The 14,315-nt window shown below is 36.6% G+C and overlaps 1 long non-coding RNA gene across 1 annotated transcript; it reads left to right on the forward strand.

The window, feature by feature from the left end:
* The first annotated feature begins 604 nt into the window (after positions 1 to 604).
* Positions 605 to 14,033, forward strand: LOC146785650 (uncharacterized). Its single transcript, XR_014970729.1, has 27 exons — positions 605 to 757; positions 1,146 to 1,269; positions 1,658 to 1,778; positions 2,167 to 2,290; positions 2,679 to 2,802; positions 3,192 to 3,315; positions 3,705 to 3,823; positions 4,212 to 4,332; positions 4,722 to 4,846; positions 5,202 to 5,354; positions 5,743 to 5,863; positions 6,253 to 6,373; positions 6,762 to 6,884; positions 7,273 to 7,396; positions 7,785 to 7,905; positions 8,294 to 8,417; positions 8,806 to 8,929; positions 9,319 to 9,442; positions 9,831 to 9,951; positions 10,341 to 10,465; positions 10,821 to 10,973; positions 11,362 to 11,482; positions 11,872 to 11,992; positions 12,381 to 12,503; positions 12,892 to 13,015; positions 13,404 to 13,524; positions 13,913 to 14,033. It is a non-coding gene; the product is annotated as an uncharacterized LOC146785650 (long non-coding RNA).
* Positions 14,034 to 14,315: the final 282 nt, after the last annotated feature.

The raw sequence follows: 14,315 nt of genomic DNA on the forward strand, positions 1-14,315 counted from the left end.
AATGAGCTGTTGATTTTCACAATAAAAGACTCCATAGTATTGATCTGTTTACCCTTTCTAAAAATCAAATTTTTTTTTGTATTGCTTATAGAAAATGTGCTAACAGTGGACTTTTCCATCTACAGATTATACTGAATGACCAGAGGTGGCAGTGTTTCACAACCGAGTTTCTCTGAATTGCCGAGACTAAAGAAAAAAAAAAAAAAAGGAAGTCTTCCGGCATACGGCATCATTTTACCAATATGCAAGGCAAGTAAAACTCACAATAATTCCTTTATGCATTAAAAAGACGCTCACAGCATCAGCATGTCCTCACTACCTTATAGTGGGAGACTGTGCCTGAACATAATTTCTGTCAAGATGAGAGTAATATGGATCACATTGTGTTGGTCATTATAATTCATAAAAGCCTGGCTGCCTCCAACGCTACTAAAGCCTGCTTTATATCCTGGAGCTAGCAATGTTGCAGAGAAGTATGTGAGGTTAAAAACTAAAATTGAGATTTGATTTTCTAATGAGCTGTTGATTTTCACAATAAAAGACTCCATAGTATTGATCTGTTTACCCTTTCTAAAAATCAAGATTTTTTTTGTATTGCTTATAGAAAATGTGCTAACAGTGGACTTTTCCATCTACAGATTATACTGAATGACCAGAGGTGGCAGTGTTTCACAACCGAGTTTCTCTGAATTGCCGAGACTGAAGAAAAAAAAAAGGAAGTCTTCCGGCATACGGGATCATTTTACCAATTTATAAGGCAAGTAAAACTCACAATAATTCCTTTATGCATTAAAAAGACGCTCACAGCATCAGCATGTCCTCACTACCTTACAGTGGGAGACTGTGCCTGAACATAATTTCTGTCAAGATGAAAGTAATATGGATCACATTGTGTTGGTCATGATAGTTCATAAAAGCCTGGCTGCCTCCAACGCTACTAAAGCCTGCTTTATATCCTGGAGCTAGCAATGTTGCAGAGAAGTATGTGAGGTTAAAAACTAAAATTGAGATTTGATTTTCTAATGAGCTGTTGATTTTCACAATAAAAGACTCCATAGTATTGATCTGTTTACCCTTTCTAAAAATCAAGATTTTTTTGTATTGCTTATAGAAAATGTGCTAACAGTGGACTTTTCCATCTACAGATTATACTGAATGACCAGAGGTGGCAGTGTTTCACAACAGAGTTTCTCTGAATTGCCGAGACTGAAGAACAAAAAAAAAAAAAGAAGTCTTCCGGCATACGGCATCATTTTACCAATATACAAGGCAAGTTTAACTCACAATAATTCCTTTATGCATTAAAAAGACGCTCACAGCATCAGCATGTCCTCACTACCTTATAGTGGGAGACTGTGCCTGAACATAATTTCTGTCAAGATGAAAGTAATATGGATCACATTGTGTTGGTCATGATAGTTCATAAAAGCCTGGCTGCCTCCAACGCTACTAAAGCCTGCTTTATATCCTGGAGCTAGCAATGTTGCAGAGAAGTATGTGAGGTTTAAAACTAAAATTGACATTTGATTTTCTAATGAGCTGTTGATTTTCACAATAAAAGACTCCATAGTATTGATCTGTTTACCCTTTCTAAAAATCAAGATTTTTTTGTATTGCTTATAGAAAATGTGCTAACAGTGGACTTTTCCATCTACAGATTATACTGAATGACCAGAGGTGGCAGTGTTTCACAACCGAGTTTCTCTGAATTGCCGAGACTGAAGAAACAAAAAAAAGGAAGTCTTCCGGCATACGGCATCATTTTACCAATATGCAAGGCAAGTTTAACTCACACTAATTCCTTTATGCATTAAAAAGACGCTCACAGCATCAGTATGTCCTCACTACCTTATAGTTGGAGACTGTGCCTGAACATAATTTCTGTCAAGATGAGAGTAATATGGATCACATTGTGTTGGTCATGATAGTTCATAAAAGCCTGGCTGCCTCCAACGCTACTAAAGCCTGCTTTATATCCTGGAGCTAGCAATGTTGCAGAGAAGTATGTGAGGTTTAAAACTAAAATTGACATTTGATTTTCTAATGAGCTTTTGATTTTCACAATAAAAGACTCCATAGTATTGATCTGTTTACCCTTTCTAAAAATCAAGATTTTTTTGTATTGCTTATAGAAAATGTGCTAACAGTGGACTTTTCCATCTACAGATTATACTGAATGACCAGAGGTGGCAGTGTTTCACAACCGAGTTTCTCTGAATTGCCGAGACTGAAGAACAAAAAAAAAAAAGGAAGTCTTCCGGCATACGGCATCATTTTACCAATATACAAGGCAAGTTTAACTCACAATAATTCCTTTATGCATTAAAAAGACGCTCACAGCATCAGCATGTCCTCACTACCTTACAGTGGGAGACTGTGCCTGAACATAATTTCTGTCAAGATGAAAGTAATATGGATCACATTGTGTTGGTCATGATAGTTCATAAAAGCCTGGCTGCCTCCAACGCTACTAAAGCCTGCTTTATATCCTGGAGCTAGCAATGTTGCAGAGAAGTATGTGAGGTTAAAAACTAAAATTGAGATTTGATTTTCTAATGAGCTTTTGATTTTCACAATAAAAGACTCCATAGTATTGATCTGTTTACCCTTTCTAAAAATCAAGATTTTTTTGTATTGCTTATAGAAAATGTGCTAACAGTGGACTTTTCCATCTACAGATTATACTGAATGACCAGAGGTGGCAGTGTTTCACAACCGAGTTTCTCTGAATTGCCGAGACTGAAGAACAAAAAAAAAAAAGGAAGTCTTCCGGCATACGGCATCATTTTACCAATATACAAGGCAAGTTTAACTCACAATAATTCCTTTATGCATTAAAAAGACGCTCACAGCATCAGCATGTCCTCACTACCTTATAGTGGGAGACTGTGCCTGAACATAATTTCTGTCAAGATGAAAGTAATATGGATCACATTGTGTTGGTCATGATAGTTCATAAAAGCCTGGCTGCCTCCAACGCTACTAAAGCCTGCTTTATATCCTGGAACTAGCAATGTTGCAGAGAAGTATGTGAGGTTAAAAACTAAAATTGAGATTTGATTTTCTAATGAGCTGTTGATTTTCACAATAAAAGACTCCATAGTATTGATCTGTTTACCCTTTCTAAAAATCAAAAATTTTTTTGTATTGCTTATAGAAAATGTGCTAACAGTGGACTTTTCCATCTACAGATTATACTGAATGACCAGAGGTGGCAGTGTTTCACAACCGAGTTTCTCTGAATTGCCGAGACTAAAGAAAAAAAAAAAAAAAGGAAGTCTTCCGGCATACGGCATCATTTTACCAATATGCAAGGCAAGTTTAACTCACACTAATTCCTTTATGCATTAAAAAGACGCTCACAGCATCAGTATGTCCTCACTACCTTATAGTTGGAGACTGTGCCTGAACATAATTTCTGTCAAGATGAGAGTAATATGGATCACATTGTGTTGGTCATTATAATTCATAAAAGCCTGGCTGCCTCCAACGCTACTAAAGCCTGCTTTATATCCTGGAGCTAGCAATGTTGCAGAGAAGTATGTGAGGTTAAAAACTAAAATTGAGATTTGATTTTCTAATGAGCTGTTGATTTTCACAATAAAAGACTCCATAGTATTGATCTGTTTACCCTTTCTAAAAATCAAGATTTTTTTTGTATTGCTTATAGAAAATGTGCTAACAGTGGACTTTTCCATCTACAGATTATACTGAATGACCAGAGGTGGCAGTGTTTCACAACCGAGTTTCTCTGAATTGCCGAGACTGAAGAAAAAAAAAAGGAAGTCTTCCGGCATACGGGATCATTTTACCAATTTATAAGGCAAGTAAAACTCACAATAATTCCTTTATGCATTAAAAAGACGCTCACAGCATCAGCATGTCCTCACTACCTTACAGTGGGAGACTGTGCCTGAACATAATTTCTGTCAAGATGAAAGTAATATGGATCACATTGTGTTGGTCATGATAGTTCATAAAAGCCTGGCTGCCTCCAACGCTACTAAAGCCTGCTTTATATCCTGGAGCTAGCAATGTTGCAGAGAAGTATGTGAGGTTAAAAACTAAAATTGAGATTTGATTTTCTAATGAGCTGTTGATTTTCACAATAAAAGACTCCATAGTATTGATCTGTTTACCCTTTCTAAAAATCAAGATTTTTTTGTATTGCTTATAGAAAATGTGCTAACAGTGGACTTTTCCATCTGCAGATTATACTGAATGACCAGAGGTGGCAGTGTTTCACAACCGAGTTTCTCTGAATTGCCGAGACTGAAGAAACAAAAAAAAGGAAGTCTTCCGGCATACGGCATCATTTTACCAATATGCAAGGCAAGTAAAACTCACAATAATTCCTTTATGCATTAAAAAGACGCTCACAGCATCAGTATGTCCTCACTACCTTATAGTTGGAGACTGTGCCTGAACATAATTTCTGTCAAGATGAAAGTAATATGGATCACATTGTGTTGGTCATGATAGTTCATAAAAGCCTGGCTGCCTCCAACGCTACTAAAGCCTGCTTTATATCCTGGAACTAGCAATGTTGCAGAGAAGTATGTGAGGTTAAAAACTAAAATTGAGATTTGATTTTCTAATGAGCTGTTGATTTTCACAATAAAAGACTCCATAGTATTGATCTGTTTACCCTTTCTAAAAATCAAAATTTTTTTTGTATTGCTTATAGAAAATGTGCTAACAGTGGACTTTTCCATCTACAGATTATACTGAATGACCAGAGGTGGCAGTGTTTCACAACCGAGTTTCTCTGAATTGCCGAGACTAAAGAAAAAAAAAAAAAAAAGGAAGTCTTCCGGCATACGGCATCATTTTACCAATATGCAAGGCAAGTAAAACTCACAATAATTCCTTTATGCATTAAAAAGACGCTCACAGCATCAGCATGTCCTCACTACCTTATAGTGGGAGACTGTGCCTGAACATAATTTCTGTCAAGATGAGAGTAATATGGATCACATTGTGTTGGTCATTATAATTCATAAAAGCCTGGCTGCCTCCAACGCTACTAAAGCCTGCTTTATATCCTGGAGCTAGCAATGTTGCAGAGAAGTATGTGAGGTTAAAAACTAAAATTGACATTTGATTTTCTAATGAGCTGTTGATTTTCACAATAAAAGACTCCATAGTATTGATCTGTTTACCCTTTCTAAAAATCAAGATTTTTTTTGTATTGCTTATAGAAAATGTGCTAACAGTGGACTTTTCCATCTACATATTATACTGAATGACCAGAGGTGGCAGTGTTTCACAACCGAGTTTCTCTGAATTGCCGAGACTGAAGAAAAAAAAAAGGAAGTCTTCCGGCATACGGGATCATTTTACCAATTTATAAGGCAAGTAAAACTCACAATAATTCCTTTATGCATTAAAAAGACGCTCACAGCATCAGCATGTCCTCACTACCTTACAGTGGGAGACTGTGCCTGAACATAATTTCTATCAAGATGAAAGTAATATGGATCACATTGTGTTGGTCATTATAGTTCATAAAAGCCTGGCTGCCTCCAACGCTACTAAAGCCTGCTTTATATCCTGGAGCTAGCAATGTTGCAGAGAAGTATGTGAGGTTTAAAACTAAAATTGACATTTGATTTTCTAATGAGCTGTTGATTTTCACAATAAAAGACTCCATAGTATTGATCTGTTTACCCTTTCTAAAAATCAAGATTTTTTTGTATTGCTTATAGAAAATGTGCTAACAGTGGACTTTTCCATCTACAGATTATACTGAATGACCAGAGGTGGCAGTGTTTCACAACCGAGTTTCTCTGAATTGCCGAGACTGAAGAAACAAAAAAAAGGAAGTCTTCCGGCATACGGCATCATTTTACCAATATGCAAGGCAAGTTTAACTCACACTAATTCCTTTATGCATTAAAAAGACGCTCACAGCATCAGTATGTCCTCACTACCTTATAGTTGGAGACTGTGCCTGAACATAATTTCTGTCAAGATGAGAGTAATATGGATCACATTGTGTTGGTCATGATAGTTCATAAAAGCCTGGCTGCCTCCAACGCTACTAAAGCCTGCTTTATATCCTGGAGCTAGCAATGTTGCAGAGAAGTATGTGAGGTTTAAAACTAAAATTGACATTTGATTTTCTAATGAGCTGTTGATTTTCACAATAAAAGACTCCATAGTATTGATCTGTTTACCCTTTCTAAAAATCAAGATTTTTTTTGTATTGCTTATAGAAAATGTGCTAACAGTGGACTTTTCCATCTACAGATTATACTGAATGACCAGAGGTGGCAGTGTTTCACAACCGAGTTTCTCTGAATTGCCGAGACTAAAGAAACAAAAAAAAGGAAGTCTTCCGGCATACGGCATCATTTTACCAATATGCAAGGCAAGTAAAACTCACAATAATTCCTTTATGCATTAAAAAGACGCTCACAGCATCAGCATGTCCTCACTACCTTATAGTGGGAGACTGTGCCTGAACATAATTTCTGTCAAGATGAGAGTAATATGGATCACATTGTGTTGGTCATGATAGTTCATAAAAGCCTGGCTGCCTCCAACGCTACTAAACCCTGCTTTATATCCTGGAACTAGCAATGTTGCAGAGAAGTATGTGAGGTTAAAAACTAAAATTGAGATTTGATTTTCTAAAGAGCTTTTGATTTTCACAATAAAAGACTCCATAGTATTGATCTGTTTACCCTTTCTAAAAATCACGATTTTTTTGTATTGCTTATAGAAAATGTGCTAACAGTGGACTTTTCCATCTACAGATTATACTGAATGACCGGAGGTGGCAGTGTTTCACAACCGAGTTTCTCTGAATTGCCGAGACTGAAGACAAAAAAAAAAAAGGAAGTCTTCCGGCATACGGCATCTTTTTACCAATTTATAAGGCAAGTAAAACTCACAATAATTCCTTTATGCATTAAAAAGACGCTCACAGCATCAGCATGTCCTCACTACCTTACAGTGGGAGACTGTGCCTGAACATAATTTCTGTCAAGATGAAAGTAATATGGATCACATTGTGTTGGTCATGATAGTTCATAAAAGCCTGGCTGCCTCCAACGCTACTAAAGCCTGCTTTATATCCTGGAGCTAGCAATGTTGCAGAGAAGTATGTGAGGTTAAAAACTAAAATTGAGATTTGATTTTCTAATGAGCTTTTGATTTTCACAATAAAAGACTCCATAGTATTGATCTGTTTACCCTTTCTAAAAATCAAGATTTTTTTGTATTGCTTATAGAAAATGTGCTAACAGTGGACTTTTCCATCTTCAGATTATACTGAATGACCAGAGGTGGCAGTGTTTCACAACCGAGTTTCTCTGAATTGCCGAGACTGAAGAACAAAAAAAAAAAAGGAAGTCTTCCGGCATACGGCATCATTTTACCAATATACAAGGCAAGTAAAACTCACAATAATTCCTTTATGCATTAAAAAGACGCTCACAGCATCAGCATGTCCTCACTACCTTACAGTGGGAGACTGTGCCTGAACATAATTTCTATCAAGATGAAAGTAATATGGATCACATTGTGTTGGTCATGATAGTTCATAAAAGCCTGGCTGCCTCCAACGCTACTAAAGCCTGCTTTATATCCTGGAGCTAGCAATGTTGCAGAGAAGTATGTGAGGTTAAAAACTAAAATTGAGATTTGATTTTCTAATGAGCTGTTGATTTTCACAATAAAAGACTCCATAGTATTGATCTGTTTACCCTTTCTAAAAATCAAGATTTTTTTGTATTGCTTATAGAAAATGTGCTAACAGTGGACTTTTCCATCTACAGATTATACTGAATGACCAGAGGTGGCAGTGTTTCACAACCGAGTTTCTCTGAATTGCCGAGACTGAAGAAACAAAAAAAAGGAAGTCTTCCGGCATACGGCATCATTTTACCAATATGCAAGGCAAGTTTAACTCACACTAATTCCTTTATGCATTAAAAAGACGCTCACAGCATCAGTATGTCCTCACTACCTTATAGTTGGAGACTGTGCCTGAACATAATTTCTGTCAAGATGAGAGTAATATGGATCACATTGTGTTGGTCATGATAGTTCATAAAAGCCTGGCTGCCTCCAACGCTACTAAAGCCTGCTTTATATCCTGGAGCTAGCAATGTTGCAGAGAAGTATGTGAGGTTTAAAACTAAAATTGACATTTGATTTTCTAATGAGCTTTTGATTTTCACAATAAAAGACTCCATAGTATTGATCTGTTTACCCTTTCTAAAAATCAAGATTTTTTTGTATTGCTTATAGAAAATGTGCTAACAGTGGACTTTTCCATCTACAGATTATACTGAATGACCAGAGGTGGCAGTGTTTCACAACCGAGTTTCTCTGAATTGCCGAGACTGAAGAACAAAAAAAAAAAAGGAAGTCTTCCGGCATACGGCATCATTTTACCAATATACAAGGCAAGTTTAACTCACAATAATTCCTTTATGCATTAAAAAGACGCTCACAGCATCAGCATGTCCTCACTACCTTACAGTGGGAGACTGTGCCTGAACATAATTTCTGTCAAGATGAAAGTAATATGGATCACATTGTGTTGGTCATGATAGTTCATAAAAGCCTGGCTGCCTCCAACGCTACTAAAGCCTGCTTTATATCCTGGAGCTAGCAATGTTGCAGAGAAGTATGTGAGGTTAAAAACTAAAATTGAGATTTGATTTTCTAATGAGCTTTTGATTTTCACAATAAAAGACTCCATAGTATTGATCTGTTTACCCTTTCTAAAAATCAAGATTTTTTTGTATTGCTTATAGAAAATGTGCTAACAGTGGACTTTTCCATCTACAGATTATACTGAATGACCAGAGGTGGCAGTGTTTCACAACCGAGTTTCTCTGAATTGCCGAGACTGAAGAACAAAAAAAAAAAAGGAAGTCTTCCGGCATACGGCATCATTTTACCAATATACAAGGCAAGTTTAACTCACAATAATTCCTTTATGCATTAAAAAGACGCTCACAGCATCAGCATGTCCTCACTACCTTATAGTGGGAGACTGTGCCTGAACATAATTTCTGTCAAGATGAAAGTAATATGGATCACATTGTGTTGGTCATGATAGTTCATAAAAGCCTGGCTGCCTCCAACGCTACTAAAGCCTGCTTTATATCCTGGAACTAGCAATGTTGCAGAGAAGTATGTGAGGTTAAAAACTAAAATTGAGATTTGATTTTCTAATGAGCTGTTGATTTTCACAATAAAAGACTCCATAGTATTGATCTGTTTACCCTTTCTAAAAATCAAAAATTTTTTTGTATTGCTTATAGAAAATGTGCTAACAGTGGACTTTTCCATCTACAGATTATACTGAATGACCAGAGGTGGCAGTGTTTCACAACCGAGTTTCTCTGAATTGCCGAGACTAAAGAAAAAAAAAAAAAAAGGAAGTCTTCCGGCATACGGCATCATTTTACCAATTTATAAGGCAAGTAAAACTCACAATAATTCCTTTATGCATTAAAAAGACGCTCACAGCATCAGCATGTCCTCACTACCTTACAGTGGGAGACTGTGCCTGAACATAATTTCTGTCAAGATGAAAGTAATATGGATCACATTGTGTTGGTCATGATAGTTCATAAAAGCCTGGCTGCCTCCAACGCTACTAAAGCCTGCTTTATATCCTGGAGCTAGCAATGTTGCAGAGAAGTATGTGAGGTTAAAAACTAAAATTGAGATTTGATTTTCTAATGAGCTGTTGATTTTCACAATAAAAGACTCCATAGTATTGATCTGTTTACCCTTTCTAAAAATCAAGATTTTTTTGTATTGCTTATAGAAAATGTGCTAACAGTGGACTTTTCCATCTGCAGATTATACTGAATGACCAGAGGTGGCAGTGTTTCACAACCGAGTTTCTCTGAATTGCCGAGACTGAAGAAACAAAAAAAAGGAAGTCTTCCGGCATACGGCATCATTTTACCAATATGCAAGGCAAGTAAAACTCACAATAATTCCTTTATGCATTAAAAAGACGCTCACAGCATCAGTATGTCCTCACTACCTTATAGTTGGAGACTGTGCCTGAACATAATTTCTGTCAAGATGAAAGTAATATGGATCACATTGTGTTGGTCATGATAGTTCATAAAAGCCTGGCTGCCTCCAACGCTACTAAAGCCTGCTTTATATCCTGGAACTAGCAATGTTGCAGAGAAGTATGTGAGGTTAAAAACTAAAATTGAGATTTGATTTTCTAATGAGCTGTTGATTTTCACAATAAAAGACTCCATAGTATTGATCTGTTTACCCTTTCTAAAAATCAAAATTTTTTTTGTATTGCTTATAGAAAATGTGCTAACAGTGGACTTTTCCATCTACAGATTATACTGAATGACCAGAGGTGGCAGTGTTTCACAACCGAGTTTCTCTGAATTGCCGAGACTAAAGAAAAAAAAAAAAAAAAGGAAGTCTTCCGGCATACGGCATCATTTTACCAATATGCAAGGCAAGTAAAACTCACAATAATTCCTTTATGCATTAAAAAGACGCTCACAGCATCAGCATGTCCTCACTACCTTATAGTGGGAGACTGTGCCTGAACATAATTTCTGTCAAGATGAGAGTAATATGGATCACATTGTGTTGGTCATTATAATTCATAAAAGCCTGGCTGCCTCCAACGCTACTAAAGCCTGCTTTATATCCTGGAGCTAGCAATGTTGCAGAGAAGTATGTGAGGTTAAAAACTAAAATTGACATTTGATTTTCTAATGAGCTGTTGATTTTCACAATAAAAGACTCCATAGTATTGATCTGTTTACCCTTTCTAAAAATCAAGATTTTTTTTGTATTGCTTATAGAAAATGTGCTAACAGTGGACTTTTCCATCTACATATTATACTGAATGACCAGAGGTGGCAGTGTTTCACAACCGAGTTTCTCTGAATTGCCGAGACTGAAGAAAAAAAAAAGGAAGTCTTCCGGCATACGGGATCATTTTACCAATTTATAAGGCAAGTAAAACTCACAATAATTCCTTTATGCATTAAAAAGACGCTCACAGCATCAGCATGTCCTCACTACCTTACAGTGGGAGACTGTGCCTGAACATAATTTCTATCAAGATGAAAGTAATATGGATCACATTGTGTTGGTCATTATAGTTCATAAAAGCCTGGCTGCCTCCAACGCTACTAAAGCCTGCTTTATATCCTGGAGCTAGCAATGTTGCAGAGAAGTATGTGAGGTTTAAAACTAAAATTGACATTTGATTTTCTAATGAGCTGTTGATTTTCACAATAAAAGACTCCATAGTATTGATCTGTTTACCCTTTCTAAAAATCAAGATTTTTTTGTATTGCTTATAGAAAATGTGCTAACAGTGGACTTTTCCATCTACAGATTATACTGAATGACCAGAGGTGGCAGTGTTTCACAACCGAGTTTCTCTGAATTGCCGAGACTGAAGAAACAAAAAAAAGGAAGTCTTCCGGCATACGGCATCATTTTACCAATATGCAAGGCAAGTTTAACTCACACTAATTCCTTTATGCATTAAAAAGACGCTCACAGCATCAGTATGTCCTCACTACCTTATAGTTGGAGACTGTGCCTGAACATAATTTCTGTCAAGATGAGAGTAATATGGATCACATTGTGTTGGTCATGATAGTTCATAAAAGCCTGGCTGCCTCCAACGCTACTAAAGCCTGCTTTATATCCTGGAGCTAGCAATGTTGCAGAGAAGTATGTGAGGTTTAAAACTAAAATTGACATTTGATTTTCTAATGAGCTGTTGATTTTCACAATAAAAGACTCCATAGTATTGATCTGTTTACCCTTTCTAAAAATCAAGATTTTTTTTGTATTGCTTATAGAAAATGTGCTAACAGTGGACTTTTCCATCTACAGATTATACTGAATGACCAGAGGTGGCAGTGTTTCACAACCGAGTTTCTCTGAATTGCCGAGACTAAAGAAACAAAAAAAAGGAAGTCTTCCGGCATACGGCATCATTTTACCAATATGCAAGGCAAGTAAAACTCACAATAATTCCTTTATGCATTAAAAAGACGCTCACAGCATCAGCATGTCCTCACTACCTTATAGTGGGAGACTGTGCCTGAACATAATTTCTGTCAAGATGAGAGTAATATGGATCACATTGTGTTGGTCATGATAGTTCATAAAAGCCTGGCTGCCTCCAACGCTACTAAACCCTGCTTTATATCCTGGAACTAGCAATGTTGCAGAGAAGTATGTGAGGTTAAAAACTAAAATTGAGATTTGATTTTCTAAAGAGCTTTTGATTTTCACAATAAAAGACTCCATAGTATTGATCTGTTTACCCTTTCTAAAAATCACGATTTTTTTGTATTGCTTATAGAAAATGTGCTAACAGTGGACTTTTCCATCTACAGATTATACTGAATGACCGGAGGTGGCAGTGTTTCACAACCGAGTTTCTCTGAATTGCCGAGACTGAAGACAAAAAAAAAAAAGGAAGTCTTCCGGCATACGGCATCTTTTTACCAATTTATAAGGCAAGTAAAACTCACAATAATTCCTTTATGCATTAAAAAGACGCTCACAGCATCAGCATGTCCTCACTACCTTACAGTGGGAGACTGTGCCTGAACATAATTTCTGTCAAGATGAAAGTAATATGGATCACATTGTGTTGGTCATGATAGTTCATAAAAGCCTGGCTGCCTCCAACGCTACTAAAGCCTGCTTTATATCCTGGAGCTAGCAATGTTGCAGAGAAGTATGTGAGGTTAAAAACTAAAATTGAGATTTGATTTTCTAATGAGCTTTTGATTTTCACAATAAAAGACTCCATAGTATTGATCTGTTTACCCTTTCTAAAAATCAAGATTTTTTTGTATTGCTTATAGAAAATGTGCTAACAGTGGACTTTTCCATCTTCAGATTATACTGAATGACCAGAGGTGGCAGTGTTTCACAACCGAGTTTCTCTGAATTGCCGAGACTGAAGAACAAAAAAAAAAAAGGAAGTCTTCCGGCATACGGCATCATTTTACCAATATACAAGGCAAGTAAAACTCACAATAATTCCTTTATGCATTAAAAAGACGCTCACAGCATCAGCATGTCCTCACTACCTTACAGTGGGAGACTGTGCCTGAACATAATTTCTATCAAGATGAAAGTAATATGGATCACATTGTGTTGGTCATGATAGTTCATAAAAGCCTGGCTGCCTCCAACGCTACTAAAGCCTGCTTTATATCCTGGAGCTAGCAATGTTGCAGAGAAGTATGTGAGGTTAAAAACTAAAATTGAGATTTGATTTTCTAATGAGCTGTTGATTTTCACAATAAAAGACTCCATAGTATTGATCTGTTTACCCTTTCTAAAAATCAAGATTTTTTTGTATTGCTTATAGAAAATGTGCTAACAGTGGACTTTTCCATCTGCAGATTATACTGAATGACCAGAGGTGGCAGTGTTTCACAACCGAGTTTCTCTGAATTGCTGAGACTGAAGAAACAAAAAAAAGGAAGTCTTCCGGCATACGGCATCATTTTACCAATATGCAAGGCAAGTTTAACTCACACTAATTCCTTTATGCATTAAAAAGACGCTCACAGCATCAGTATGTCCTCACTACCTTATAGTTGGAGACTGTGCCTGAACATAATTTCTGTCAAGATGAGAGTAATATGGATCACATTGTGTTGGTCATGATAGTTCATAAAAGCCTGGCTGCCTCCAACGCTACTAAAGCCTGCTTTATATCCTGGAACTAGCAATGTTGCAGAGAAGTATGTGAGGTTAAAAACTAAAATTGAGATTTGATTTTCTAATGAGCTTTTGATTTTCACAATAAAAGACTCCATAGTATTGATCTGTTTACCCTTTCTAAAAATCAAGATTTTTTGGTATTGCTTATAGAAAATGTGCTAACAGTGGACTTTTCCATCTGCAGATTATACTGAATGACCAGAGGTGGCAGTGTTTCACAACCGAGTTTCTCTGAATTGCCGAGACTGAAGAAACAAAAAAAAGGAAGTCTTCCGGCATACGGCATCATTTTACCAATATGCAAGGCAAGTAAAACTCACAATAATTCCTTTATGCATTAAAAAGACGCTCACAGCATCAGCATGTCCTCACTACCTTATAGTGGGAGACTGTGCCTGAACATAATTTCTGTCAAGATGAAAGTAATATGGATCACATTGTGTTGGTCATGATAGTTCATAAAAGCCTGGCTGCCTCCAACGCTACTAAAGCCTGCTTTATATCCTGGAACTAGCAATGTTGCAGAGAAGTATGTGAGGTTAAAAACTAAAATTGAGATTTGATTTTCTAATGAGCTGTTGATTTTC

Source organism: Triturus cristatus, chromosome 11 (assembly GCF_964204655.1).
Source record: "Triturus cristatus chromosome 11, aTriCri1.1, whole genome shotgun sequence".
In the NCBI taxonomy this organism is placed as follows: domain Eukaryota; kingdom Metazoa; phylum Chordata; class Amphibia; order Caudata; family Salamandridae; genus Triturus; species Triturus cristatus.